At 44.1% G+C, this 14,894-nt stretch overlaps 1 long non-coding RNA gene across 1 annotated transcript in view; it reads right to left on the bottom strand.

Moving 5' to 3' along the window:
• LOC123001345 (uncharacterized) overlaps positions 1–14,894 on the bottom strand; it is a 39,469-nt gene that overhangs the window by 3,528 nt on the left and 21,047 nt on the right. The gene's annotated exons all lie outside the window — the stretch shown is intronic.

Here is a 14,894-nt window from a genome sequence, read left to right as displayed (position 1 = left end):
ACCCCAGAAATCTCAACAGCCAAAAATCATAACAAATGGGCTAATCTTCATGGGTTCTATGGAGACCCTGGTCATTTCTGTCTATCTAGAACTTAACTAGCACTTAATTGAGACTCAGATCGGAGAAATAGATTAGATAAACACTCCCATTGAGCTATAAAGCCATATGATCTGGTTCTCCTTTTAGCTTACGCTTAACATCACTTTAGGAAGAGCACATCACACCACTAAGCCTTCCCACTTACATACACAGAGCTGAGCAGTCTCTTAGGTGCCGGCAATGGGGCTTCACCATCACAAACTAGAGTAGTCCTAAACAACACCTCCCTACTTTTCTGAACTCGCAGACACACGTAGACAGCGCTAACATTTGTAAGGCACGTTAGAGTACCTAGGTGCAGTTGTTGGGTTCCGAGCCTTCGAGCTGGGGATGTGCCCGGATGCTCCAGCTGGTTGAGGCCCCTCAACAACCGTGCATATCTACATCTTAGTTCACCTCGCTTCACCCGAGGCCCTCTAAGATCTATCCCTGGATTTGACCTGGCTGGTAGAGACCTCAGCAGCAGGACAGCACTGTTCTTACTGATCTTTCAGGCAACACCGTTAGTGTTACTCGAGATTATTTATAAGAGACAGTTCATAATGATTCATCGCTGTGGAGACTGTACAGATGGCTGTTGTTCATTAAACCGCACATACCCTCTCAGTGACAGCCCTCAGGAGAACTTTCTCTCTGATCTCAGTATCAAGAAAAGCTGTGTGCTCTTGAGCACCTGTTGTCTTGTTTTATGTCACGGACGGGACACTGTAAATCTTGTAATGGATCAAATTTCTCTGCTAAACTAGCTCTGGGAGGGTTAGAAGAAAATTTGAAACCTGTCTCGAACATGCTTCTAGGACTCCAAGGCATGCGTCTTCTGTACTAAGCTCACACAAGGCTCCGCCTCACTTTCCTGCCCTCATGCACCCCAACAAATTTTCATTTTTTTCCACCTGTGAGATTGTACGTATTTTTATAATTCACTTCAGATCATTTTAGAAACAGGATGGAAATGGAAGGAGGGGAAAGAGAGAAGAAAGGGGAAAAAAGGAAGAAAGGAAAGCAAGCAGACTGCCTTAAAATTCTTGACCGATTATATGTTCAGCTAAGTCACACCTGAAAGGTAAGTTGTCCAAGGTGCAAACTCTAACTTACTTACACATACCCTCACACTTAGGCTCTCAATTAGTATATAGGTTATTGGAGATAAACATAATATCACAACAATGTGACTATACTTCATGCTACTAAATTGTGCACTTGGAAATGGTTAAAATGATAAATGTTATGTATATTTTCCACAATAAAACATTTTTAAAGCTATCTGTTAAGATAGAAAAAATACTCTGTAGTTCCAAATCTTAAGCTTCTTAGAAGAAAGAACTGTCTTATTTATCTTTGTGTTGACCTTTCACTCCACCAGGGCCTACAATAATAAAAGCACACATCTGGTGTTTGATATGTTTCTTTTTTTTTTTTTTAAAGATTTTATTTATTTATTCGACAGAGATAGAGACAGCCAGCGAGAGAGGGAACACAAGCAGGGGGAGTGGGAGAGGAAGAAGCAGGCTCCCAGTGGAGGAGCCTGATGTGGGGCTCGATCCCATAACGCCAAGATCACGCCCTGAGCCGAAGGCAGACGCTTAACCGCTGTGCCACCCAGGCGCCCCGGTGTTTGATATGTTTCTTGAATTGGGTTTCCTGAAGATATAAGTAGACTTTACATGCAGGCAGTTGCTTATGAGTGTGATTTGGGATTCCTGAAGGTTCTGGTAAGTGTCTCCCCATCATTTGTGCTAACTGAACTTTCTACCATTCTTTTGGGTTAGGCCCATATTAAAAGGCAGATATCTTATCCAAAGAGAAAATTATTTTTTGAATGCTAATTTTTAAAGCTATCTTACTAAGAATGTAGTTCTGGGGAAGGGAGTTGCAAAACAGGTGAATTTGGGTTGAAGCTAAAGTTAAGAAGAGACATGGAGACAGTATTTCAAAGAGGGTACATTCTAGAAGATAACAAGCCTACCAGGTCTGGTGGGAGGGAGAATCCATATACTCTATAGGGAAGCCATGAGCTTGTAAAGATTTTTTTTTTTAAATTTTTTAAAGCAATCTCTACACTCAAGTTGGGGCTCGAACTCACAACCCCAAGATCCAGAGTCACACACTCCACCCACTGAGCCAGCCAGGCGCTCCAAGCCATAAGTTTCTAGAAGGCATATAAAAGCATTCATAGTGTGACCATGGGAGAAAAGGACATTCCAAAACATGGGAGAGGGGTTCTGAAATTCTGGGAAGTTTTTATCATGAATATATATACAAAGCTACTTTCCACCCAGAGTAACCTAGAATGACAGAGAACACTAGATCATAGAATTCAGAGCCCGAAGGAATCTTAAATATCATTTAATCCCATACTCTTCTCTTATAACTGTAAAAGTAGAGATACACAGAGGAGCAGTTGGTGGCATAACCAAGAGAAAATCCAAACCCCAAGTCAGTGCCTCTTCCACTGTACCCTCATAACTTTTTTATATCGAGTAGAAGAAGATTTTTATTTCCTGACTTGTGACTGATTATTTGATTCTAGCGGCTGGAAGACCAGTGATTTTTCAGAGTAATGGAGTGCTTAATGCACATCGGGTTGTAAAAACTCATGATGATGGGGGAGAATTCAAATTGCAAACTGCAGACGGTGAAAATCCCACACTGACTTGGGAATAATGTGTGTTAATCTTTCCCTGATGAAGGTGGATGATTTGTTTACATCTTAGAAAACACTTGGCAGTCCTTACTGCCATTTTGCCAAGAAAAATCTCCTTCCAACATTATTTCCACTTGGGCATTCATCATTCCAACCCCACAGGCTAAAAATATAAAGGCATCGTGGGAGGGAGGAGTGGGAAAGGGGGCAAGCATGTGCCTTGCTGTGTATGCTACCATCTCATTAGCAACTCTGTCCCTCAGCATCCAAAACTGGTTTCAGCCATTTCACCAAATATCCCTTGCCCAGCTATGGTACCCATCTTCCCTTACTGATGGTCTTCTGAATTTTCTCCTTTTCTGCATCCTAAAAGTGCTTTATGTTTTTTATAACCATCTGGTTCATTTTCACTGGGCAGGGTTGTCTCTTCTTTCTTTCTATTTCCCTCTTTGGGAAACCCATTAAGTGTTCACCAATGAATCTTGTACATTCACTGTGTACATATTTCTAGAATCTGAAATTCAAACTCAAGATAATTCAGAAATACTGTTGTATTGGTGAATGCTTCCACCCGAAATTCCTCCCAAGATCTGAGGCTACAGGTAGATAATAGACTTGTATGGAAATGACAACTTCTATAAAATCTTTACACTATAGATGCTTATATAGCACTTAACTATGTTCCAAAAAATTTTGCACTCCTTTCAATTATTTACTCATTTAATCCTCATAACAATACTACAAGGCAGATACTATTATTATCCTCATTTCTCAGAAGAGGAAACCATTGCATTGAGATGTTATATAACTTGCCAATGAACTTGGCCAGTAATTGGTGGGACTGGTTATAAAGTTAGACCCTTTGGCTCCAAAGTCTGTTCCATTAGCTTCTACCCTATGCCACTACCACACCTACACAAGTATGGTGAAAACGGTGCCTTTCTTTGCCCAACCACACCAGCTCTAACCACATTTTAAACATAAGATTCCATTGCCTTGAGAGTTTAGAGGTAGAAATTAGTTGGCAAATGGGCACACTCTGTGTAGGTTAAATGACCAGTACCGATCCATCCCACGGTGGGACGATAGTGCTTTTCTCCTTCACTCCAAGGCCCCAGCATTCACTCTCTTTTCCTTTCTCATCGGACTATTTGTGGCCATCTCCAACACCAGTCCCCTGAGGCTCCGAGTTTGAGAGAAGAGTGTCAATAAAAATAGTTAACGATTATTAAATGCTTCATATATGGTAGGCACTAGTCTAGTTGTGTATTATCTCATTTAATTCTCAAGATAATCCTATGAGGGAAGCATTTTTTATCCCCACTGGATAGAGAGGAAAACAGAGACACAAGATGATTATGTAACGTGCCCGAGACCTTACTGCCCGCTGCAGCTGGAGTCTGGCTCCAGGGTCTGGGCTCATGTCCACCCCGCATTGCAACAGGGCTGCCGCGGGGACTCGTGTTGTCCTCTCCCGCATCAGACCTGTCACACAGTCCCTGCCACTGTGGCCTGGGGCTGGACAGTAATGCACGAAATGCTCCCCAGAGTCATTGCCTGATTCCCTCTAACCATCTGCTGCGGTCACCTAATACAGTGTGAGGGGAGCCTGGAAAAGGCTCTGCACATGGCGCTGAAAAGGCAGCTCCTCCTTCCTTTGTCATTCACGCCACTCAGTGTGTCTCGAGGCACTAGGAGTCCGTGACAAAAAGATTCAGGAAGTAGTTTCCTCACAGATCATCCAAAATCCAACCCTCGCTTTAGAAGTTAAATGATGTTGTCCCCCAGCTCTTCTTTTTCTGTTTTGTGACTATATTTTTCTTTCCTCAATAAATCCAAATGCCTTAAACTAATTTTCTTCCTTAGGGGGATGTTAACTACAGTAGTAAAAAAAAAAAAAAAAAAAAGTACTATCTCACTCTGTCACTACTTAGGGAATAAAATTTATAAATAAATTTTATGGAGGTAATCTCAATTGAATATTACACAGTCAATCCAATTAACCTAACGTAGAATTAGCAGGGGACACGGGTTTTCTGTGAGCTGAAGAGAAAGATTAGAAAGAGCTACGAGGGAGATTAGTTAGATTTACAGCCTCTGACAGTTTGCTAGCGTATCTTGATATGCCTCGCCAAGAAGATGAGAGTATGAGGCTGGTTTCACGTTTGGTGATATTATTTTACTCTTAGGCAAACTATCTAAATTTACTCATTCCTTGATAGAGAAAGAGAGGGAGAAATATGATTACCACTGAAACTTCCTTCACTGAAATTGAATTGATAATAGAGGAAAAATCTTCTTGGCTTAAATCTATTATCACCCTATTACCTTCTGTCAATTGAGGGTGTTAGGACACACCGAGGTGTCAAATCCTCCATGTTCAAGTTAACTTTCAAAAGGCAAGCAAAGCGCGAGGCAAGAGATAATGCACTTAACTGTTCTCTGTGCTTCCTACTTCTTCAGATCCGGGTGAGGAGATTTTTGACCATAGGAACTTAAGATTTCAACAACGTGACAAAAACAGAAACACCAAATTGATGGCCATCTTAAATCAAAAGGTGACTTTACAAGAATGTTCATGCTAAAGTCCGGGTTGAGGCCAATGTAGAGAGAAACAATTGCATTAAATATCCCGTCTGGTGGGAAGCCATTGAGCAAGGTTATCTGGGGAGATCCTAAAAACACGGCTCAAACGGAGAGACAAAACCAGGCCTGCTGACAATGCCTCATGTGGTAGCAGTAGATACCATCCAAATATGGCGCAGTGCTTCCAGGATGAAAATAGGTGTCCCATCCATTATGAGTGTCAAGTGAGCAAGCCAGGGCAGCACCACACCCAGAGATCATCGCTCAGGAAAAGTTCAACACACCTTCTTCCTCACTGAACCAGTATTGAGTCAATGGGGCCACTGAAGCAATTTGGGTGATGTTTTTTCATCGTAGTAAAATGTACATAACATAATGTTTACTATTTTAACCATTTTTAAGTATACAGTTCAGTGAATTCAGTGGCATTAAGCACATTCACAATGCTGTGCAACCATTACAACTACCAATTTCCAGAATTTTTCATCATCCCAAACAGAAACTCTGTAGCCTCTAAACAACAACTCCTTATTTCCCCTAGCCCCATAACCCCTAGTAACCCCTAGTCTACTTTGTCTCTACGAGTTTGCCTACCGTGGGTACCTCATATTAGTGGATTCATACAATATTTGTCCTTTCGTGTCTGGCTTACTTCACGCAGCATAATGTTTTCCAAGTTCATCTATGTGGCAGCATGTATCAGAATTTCATTCCTTTTTAAGGCTGAATAACCCATTATGGATGGATAGACCACATTTTGTTTATCCAATTCATCAGTTGATGGACATTTGTTTCCACCTTTTGGCTATTGTGAATAGTGTTGCTATGAACATTGGTGTAACCACTGAAGCATTTTAAGCAAAGGAGTAACATGATCTGATTTCTATTTTAGGAAAATGACCCCTTATATTAGGCAGGGCATAGTCAGGAAACAGAAACCACACCAGTTACACAATAAAGACAATACGCTGTAAAGAATTACTGACCAGAGAAATGAAAAGACAGGAAGAGAACAACACATTATCACAGGGGCAGAGACTGAGGAAAGCAGTTGCTACCCCTAGGGTAGCAGAGAGGCCGGGGTTGCTGAGACTAAAAGCCTTAGAAAAAACCTAGAGAAGGGGGCCCCGTGGGGTTGAAACTCAGATACTCTTTTGAGAGCTGAAACTCTTCTGGAGGCACTCTTGGTTCTGGTGTCTACTCAGAGGGGAATCTCCAGGGGGTTGACACCCCAAACTCTGAGAAGAGGTTGCTGTTTGACTAGTGTTGATGTCTCTGAGCTTTGTGGGGCAGACCTTCCGGTACAGGACCCCCAACACTGAGGAGGGATGCTGCTTGGCCGGCATTGGTGTCTCCGAGCCCAGAGGAGAGGACCCATATGGCTGGGACCCCACACTCCGCCGAGGGGCGGGGGCTTGCTTGGCTGTTGCTAGTGTCTCTGAGGGGGGGGATGAGACTAGTTCTGTGAGCGTTGGAAAGACTGCACACTGGGCTCCAGTGCTGCTGCAGGAATGAACTGGCGCTGCTGGGTAAGAGGCGAGGGGGGAGAGTCAGACTAACAAAAACAGGAAGCTGCCAGCAAGGAGCAAATCCCTTCCCCTGCCTCCAAGCTTGCATGCTTCTTCTGGTGCCCCCATGGCCAGAGCCTGACAGGGATCCATCTAGCTGAGCAGGGATGTGGTTTGCAGGGTCCCAGCCCCAGTGTCACACAACAGGGTGTAGAAGAGATAGTAATACTACAGTAGTCCTACAGCAATTGGGGAGGAGGGGGACTAGAGGAGGCAAGACTGGAGTCAGGAAGAAGGGACATGTTGGGCATATTCTCAGTGACAGACAGTCCTTGGAGGGACTCTCTACATTGGGAACGGTCCCCAAAAGTATTGCTTGTATTATGTAACTCCATCCACTGACCATAACTGATTTATACAGGGTGATCACCTAATCCAAGCTGAATTCAGATTCTCTTTCTGGTCTTTGAAATTTGAAAGAGATACACCTAAAATCCGGGATCATCGATCTGAGTCCGGTGATCATCGATCTGAGTCCGGTGATCGATCTGCAGGCAGCTGCAACAGAGTTGCTAGCTCGTACTGTTCCTTCCCTTTCCATGCTCTTGATTGTTCAGTTCCAACTTCGATTCCACGAGATAACCCAAAAGCCTTCCAATAAATTCTCCCTGTTCCTTAAGCTAGCCAGGGCCACTTTCTTTTGCTTCATATTTTCTCCAACATCCCAGAGCTTACCTGCCAAGAGGTTTAAGAAATTTAAACAACATCAACACTTAGGGTTGCTAAGTGTTCAAAGAGAAAGAATTCTTGTAGAGGGAGTGAACTGTGTGAGCACAGAGCTGGAGCACCTAAGCTCATGGGTTGGGACCAAAAGTAGGGGAGAAGCAGGAATGGGGTGGGAGGGGGTCACATATTCCAGACACAGTGATAAGGTTGAAGGCCCACAGGCAAAAGAAAACATAGCATGCTGGAGCAAATGAAAGCAATCCAAAATGCTTCACATAGAGAAGTAGGTAAAACAGGGAGACCTGATTACAGCAGCTCATGAATGAGGGTTTATTTCATACCAGGTTTATTTCGTACCAAGCCATTATAGGAGGTAACTGGTTTAGTTCTCGCAATGATCCAATGAGGAGGTAATGTGGTTGGGAGACATCTCTCTCTGGGAAGACAGAGACAGATTACTAAATCATATTTGTCTATTATAATAAGATAATGTTTCCCGTTGGGGCCAAGTCCAGACAGATTTGCTCACAGCCCATTTAAAAACAGTTGGAATTCCCAAGTTCAGGGTTTGTTAGCCATGATTCAAACCCATTGTATGGCAAACATCTACCTGGCCTTGCACCCCCATCACCCGGGGATCCTGGAAGACTAGAGGAAGCAATACAAACGTGAAGTTTATGCCATCTGCTGTGCTATGAGTGATAAAATCCTTTTTCTCTGAACAGAGCCTCATGTATTCTGCCAGCATCCACGAAAGTGTGGCAAGCTGGCTTTCAAGTAGAGTGAAATCTCAGGCTCTTCAGAACTCTTGACAAATGTGATCTCCTTCTTCTAGAAGGGAAATGGAGACTCAGAGAAATTACGTGCCTTGCCCAAGGCCCTAGCAAAAGAGCTAGAATATGGACCGATGTGGATAAACTCCAGAACCTATAACCTTAACCACAAAGATGAAGCTGAAGAAGCAAGAAGGAGCGAAATCACACTGGACCTTGTAAGCCACGTTTTAGAGTTTAAATTTTATCATGTTATAGAGTTTAAATTTTATCATATGAGTAATAAGTAGTCTATTCATTTGGGTAGGCTAGCTACTGTACCAGTTAGACATCGATGTATACAGTTGCTTATACTTAACAGAAATTTATTCCTTGCTCATAGAATGATTTGAAGCAGAAGACTCTGGTCAGTGGACAGCTCTCTTATACATGGTGATTCAGGAACTCGGGCTCCCTCTGTCTTGTGGCTCCAGCAACCCTAAGGTCTTCCTTGCGTCCAGACAAAAGGGATGAGAGGAGAGCATGAAAACCCACATTTGCTTCTTAAAACCCACAGTCTGGAGGTGACCTATGCTATTTTTGCTAACATTCATTGATGAGAGCTAACCACATGGTCACACCTAGAAACAAGGGAGCCTGTCAAACATAGCCCCTATATCCTAATGCTAAACTCCATCCCATGAAAGAAAGCATGAACTTTGGAGCACAGGCAACCACTCAGAGATTTAAACAAGTGGTCTAACAGGTCAGATTTACACTGCAGATCCCCGGCTGCAATATGAACACGTGTTTGGCAGGGATAAGACAGGAGACAGGAAATAAGCCAGAGATCTGCTTTAGCAATGTGGGAAAGGCTGGTGGACTACAGCAGGCAAGAGAAAATGAAGGAAGGAAGGAGGGAATGTTGGTGGAACCAGGAACCATTCAGAAGATGAAATCTGTGGGATGCTCTCCGCTAAAGTACGGCCCTCCTCCGACCACGAATTTGCGGGCCTATTTCCACTCCGTGCCTGATAGGCCTGTGTTTATATTCACCGCATACTAATAATGTTAAAGGAGGCAGGAGGGAAGAGATAGAACTAATATTAAAAATAAAAGAAAGAAAATTCAAACTGAACACTTTTATGCGGTTTCACACCCTCGCTCTCAGAGAGACCCTACCAGGCCCCGGATGCTCCTCTCTCCGCGGCCCCACTGCGGACGGAGCATGTGCGAACAAGCTATGCTTACGTCAGGAATTCGTTGTGTGGGTGGCTGCGGGAAAGGCTCTGCGTGCTAGTCTTCATCATAAAGCCTGTGCAGACTACAGAGAGTGAACAGGAGTCCCCAGGAAGCGAAGTCTGACTCGGAGCTTGACGCACAGAAAAGTTTACTTGGGGAGATTTCCCTAAGGGGTAAAATTAACTCTCACAGAATTATCTGAAGTTGGGGCAAGGAGACAAGGCATTTGTACCCTTGTACAAAAGTTGTCATATTGTGGACGGGGTGTCCTCAGTGACAGGGTTAAGACCTTGGGCAAGAAATCTCTTGTTAGCCGAGGAAAGTCCCAGAGAAAAACTGAGTACAGGGCCGTCAGCTACCAACATTCCCAGAAGCTGGGGGAATGAATATCTGAGTTCTGGAAACCGGGGATCAGGACATCACACCTCAGTGCCTGTACATAGACATGGATGCTTGAGGGCCTGATAAACCCTTAATGACTGATTCTGGCCTTGACAACCCCCCCCCACACACACACACACATTGTGGTAATATGAGTGCATTCCTAGAAGTAAGACAATTTGTTGTAACATAGGACTTATATAACTCACATATTATTGGACTATGCATTTCATTTTTTTTAGAGAGAGAGAGAGATAGAGCACAATCGAGGGCAGGGGGAGAAGCGGGGAGAAGCAGGGAAAGAGGGCGAGAGAGAATCTTAAGCAGGCTCCAGGCCCAGCACAGAGCCTGACGTGGGGCTATGCCTTACAACCCAGGAGATTATGACCTGAGCCAAAATCAAGAGTCAGATGCTTAACTGACTGAGCCACCCAGGTGCCCCAAGGAGTATGCATTTCTTATCTAACCTTTCATCCCACTCTGGAGAAAGAGAGTATCCTTGGAGCAGATTTTAGCTTGTCCCAAAACTGATAATATAATCCTCTCTTAGAAGTCTCTGGTACAGTAAATGCAACCAGGCATAGGAGGGAGACAGAACTGGGGTTAAATCCTAATTCTACAACATGTAGTGAGGCACCAGTCATTCTACCCCTATCAGCCTCAGGTTCCTCATCTGTAACAGAGGGAAAATTTAAGTACCTTAGCGTTGTAATAAGATCACGTAAGTAAAGCATCCAGCATGATTTCTAGCATACAGAAAGCTTACGACAAATGATGCTATGATTAGTAGAGAATGGATTTAAATATACAATGAGTCACCTCATGTCTGCTAGAAGGTTCTCCAGGAATGCATGTAGCGCGTACTCCTGAAAGCTGTATGTAGCTGTAGTCCCGCGGAGGTTGTTTTGTTTTGCCACCACAAATGAATTCCCCATAATCCACAAGTGGGTGAAAAGAGGTGAGATTTTGAAATAGGATTGTATTTCCTCTTACTCACAAACACCTGCTCTCTGAACCCTAGCTAAGGTTGTGGTAGGAACCCACCAAACGGGGACTGCACCACACGTAGTTAGTAAACATCAACAAAGGCTTTGTTCAGGTCACCTCCTGGTCTAGATTTTGGGTCCTTTTCTCACTCCCCTGTGTCTATTTCCTTTTATAAACAAATTTTTAGGCTCCTTGGGTTCATTGTCTATACGAAACATTCATTCACTAATTGTTAATGCGGAAAGCAACCTATGAGGCTGTTCCCAGGGCACATGGGCCACCGTATCTCCAGCATCCCCTGCAGTCTGGTGTGACCATCCGAGGAGCGGAGCCACTGGAATGTGAGTAGAAATTAGATGTGTCACTTCCATGGAGGGTGACCAGTTGCCCTAGTTTGCTTAGGACAGAGGGGTTTCTGTAGATATGAGACTTTCTGTTTTAAAACAAGTATAGTTCAGGAAAAATCAGGTCAAGCTGGTCATCTTACTTCCCGGCCTAGACTATAAAACCTCCTGCACACCTCCTTCATGTTTTTTTTTTTTTTTTTTTCTCCTTCCAACTTCTTAGATAAAGAGGTATCACAAATACAGCAAGCTTGGAAGCTGTGTTTTGAAAATGGCAGAGCCAAATGTCAGCCTGAGTAACCACAAGGAAAAGAAGCCACCTTACTATCTCCCACTGATCTGGAACATCTACCACAGACCTTATATGAGTGGAAAAAGTATTTCTATTGTGTTTGATCCATTATTTGTTGGCCCTATTTTCATAGTACTTTAGCCACTCCTGACTAACAGAGTCAGCCTACGAATTGAGTTAGAATTTTTTTTCTATTAGTTTCAGGGATAGAATTTAGTGATTCGTCAATTGCATATAACACCTAGTGCTCATTACTTCGAGTCCCCTCCTTAATGCCCATCACCCAATTACCCCATCCTCCCACCCACCTCCCTTCCAGCAACCCTCAGTTTGTTTCCTATAGTTAAGAGTCTTATGGCTTGTTTCCCTCTCTGCTTTCATCTTATTTTATTTTTCCTTCCCTGTGTTCATCTGTTTTGTTTCTTAAATTCCATGGATGAGTGAAATCTTTGGTATTTGTCTTTCTCTGACTGACTTATTTTGCTTAGCATAATACCCTCTAGTTCCAACCACATCATTGCAAATGGCAAGATTTCATTCTTTTTGATGGCTGAGTAGTATTCCATTGTATATATACACCACATCTTCTTTGTCCATTCATCTGTAGATAGGTATCTGGGCTCTTTCCATAGTTTGGCTATTGTGGACATTGCTGCTATAAATATTGGGGTGCAGGTGCCCCTTCAAATCACTATATTTGTATTCTTTGGGTAAATACCTAGTAGTGCAATTGCTGGGTAATAGGGTAGTTCTGTTTTTAACTTTTTGAGGAACCTCCATACTGTTTTCCAGAGTGGCTGCACCAGCTTGCATTCCTACCAACAGTATAAGAGGATTCCTCTTTCTCTGCATCCTCGCCAACATCTGTCGTTTCCTGACTTGTTAACTTTAGCCATTCTAACCGGTGTGATGTGGTATCTCATTGAGTTTTGATTTGAATTTCCCTGATGCCAAGTGATGTTGAACATTTTTTCATGTGTCTGTTGGCCATCTGTGTGTCTTCTTTGGAGAAATGTCTGTCCATGTCTTCTGCCCATTTCTTGACTGGATTTTTTGGTTTTGGGGTGTTGAGTTTGATAAGCTCTTTATAGATTTTGGATAGTAGTCCTTTGTCTGATAAGACATTTGCAAATATCTTCTTCCATTCCGTAGGTTGCCTTTTAGTTTTGTTGACTGTTTCCTTTGCTGTGTGAAAGCTTTTTGTCTTAATGAAGTTCCAATAGTTTATTTTTGCTTTTGTTTCCCTTGCCTTTGGAGACAGATCTAGCAAGAAGTTGCTGCGGCCAAGGTCAAAGAGGTTGCTGCCTGTGTTCTTCTCTAGGTTTTTGATAGATTCCTGTCTCACATTTAGGTCTTTCATCCATTTTGAGTTTATCTTTCTGTATGGTGTAAGAAAGTCATCTAGGTTCATACTTCTGCATGTTGCTGTCCAATTTTCCCAACACCATTTGTCCAAGAGACTGTCTTTTTTCCATTGGATTTCTTTCCTGCTTTGTCAAAGATTAGTTGACCATAGAGTTGAGGGTCCATTTCTAGGTTTTCTATTTAGAATTTTTAAAAATATTTATTTTATTTTAAATTATTATTATTGTGCACAGAGAGAGTGCACAAGCAGGGGTGGGGGAGTGCCGAGGGAGAGGCAAAGAGAAAATCCTCAAGCAGACTCCATACTGAGTGTGAAGCCTGATGTGGAACTGGATTCCAGGACCCTAGGGTCGTAACCTGAGCTGAAATCAAGGGTCAGCCACTCAACCAACCGAGCCCCCCAACCACTCTGAGTTAGAATTGATAGAGACTTTACAAACTAGTGTAACATTAAGACAAGCACACCTAAAATGCACATGTTCACTTTCTGGGAAAGTATTTGCAAGGAGGATGAAATGTCAGGAGAATGAACGGAAAGGAAGGAGGACAAAGAGGCTGATCCTTGTATAAATCCAGCTCGTATCCACCATGAAAATTTCCCAGCTCTTCTCTCAGAGATGAATGTTAGTATGATAAGTGTATCACACAGCCAACAGCGCAGGGCGCTCTAGGTGACAGAGCAGGGAACTGAGGTCAGAACATACGGGTTCACACCAGATAGCCGCTGCGGGATTGGTGGTAAGCTAGTAGCCTCTCTGGACTTTACACTCTTCATCTGGGATATGAAGATGTGTTTGACCTCTGACTGAGTGTCTTCTATGAGCCAGTCTTATGCTAGGCCCTGGAGATACAAAGATGAGCTATGGTAAAGTCTCTCAGATAGACCACGGGACAGAAATGTCTGAAGAACAGAGTGTCAGCTGGGACTAAAGCAAGGGGAAGGGAAAAGGGCCATGAGGGGAGTTTGAGGTCCTCTCTTCACAATGGTGAGACCATGGGAGTGAGTGACTTTGCCGCGGGGGTGGGATCCGTGGGCTGAGGAGCAGAGGAGCAGAGTCGGGGGTGGGGGGGCAAGGAGTCCTGTGAGCATGCGTTGGTCAGGGTGCCTTCACACGTACACGCAGCCCCGGCAACACGCCAGGCCTGGTGCTTCCTCTGGAACTCAAAGGTGAGAAAGACCCGGACCCCGAGTTCTTCAAGGTCCAGCAGGGCGGAGAGAAGTGTGTCACAGGAAAGGGAGTGGTGGCATAAAAGCAGAGCAGGGCCGGGAGGGGGGGCTCCCGAGCAGCTGATGCTGAGCTGAGCCAGGAAGCTAAGTGTGTGTTGGCCAGGCGGCAGGGAGAGAGAAGGGAGGGGAACAAGGGGAACCGCCGACATGGCTGCAGGGCCAGTAAGAGGGAGCAAGGCGCAAGGGACGGTGTCCCCCAGGAGAACGCAGGAGCCAGGGCAAGAAGAGATCTTTGTCTGGTGGGGGGTGGGGAGGTGTGTTAAGGAGTTTGCATTTCACCCGTAAAGTTGTAAGAAGCCTTTAAAGGTGTCTCAGCAGAGGTCAGCATGAAGGAATACCCGGCAGCAGGGAGGAGCCAGGGTTAGAGAGGGAGGAGGAGGACCACTTTGAGGGATCTGTGACATCCAGGTGAGAAATGACAAAGGCCTGAACCAAGGCAATGACCGAGGAGAGGGGAATTTACAGGGGCTGGGACTGTTTGCATCGGGGTGTACTCTTGCCAGACAAGAGGCTCAGGTTTTCCAGGGAGGCAGAGGGTAAATAGCAAAGCACAGACATCAAAGGGCAGAGTTAGACTGAAAAGTGAGTGCAAATGGTCTCTGTCCAAAGCTGGGAAGACCTAAAGGAAGATTCGGTAATATCCTTTAGTCAGGGCAACCGAGACGCCCTGTTTGACCTCAGGGAGGGGGCTGCCTCTCCTGAGGTCTGCTGCAGGGTGAAAACCCTGGGGAGAAGAAGC

The sequence above is a fragment of the Ursus arctos genome, unplaced genomic scaffold (assembly GCF_023065955.2).
Source record: "Ursus arctos isolate Adak ecotype North America unplaced genomic scaffold, UrsArc2.0 scaffold_13, whole genome shotgun sequence".
NCBI classification, from domain to species: domain Eukaryota; kingdom Metazoa; phylum Chordata; class Mammalia; order Carnivora; family Ursidae; genus Ursus; species Ursus arctos.
The sequence above is the reverse complement of the archived record's forward strand: the minus strand, read 5'-3'. Positions and strand labels throughout refer to the sequence as shown.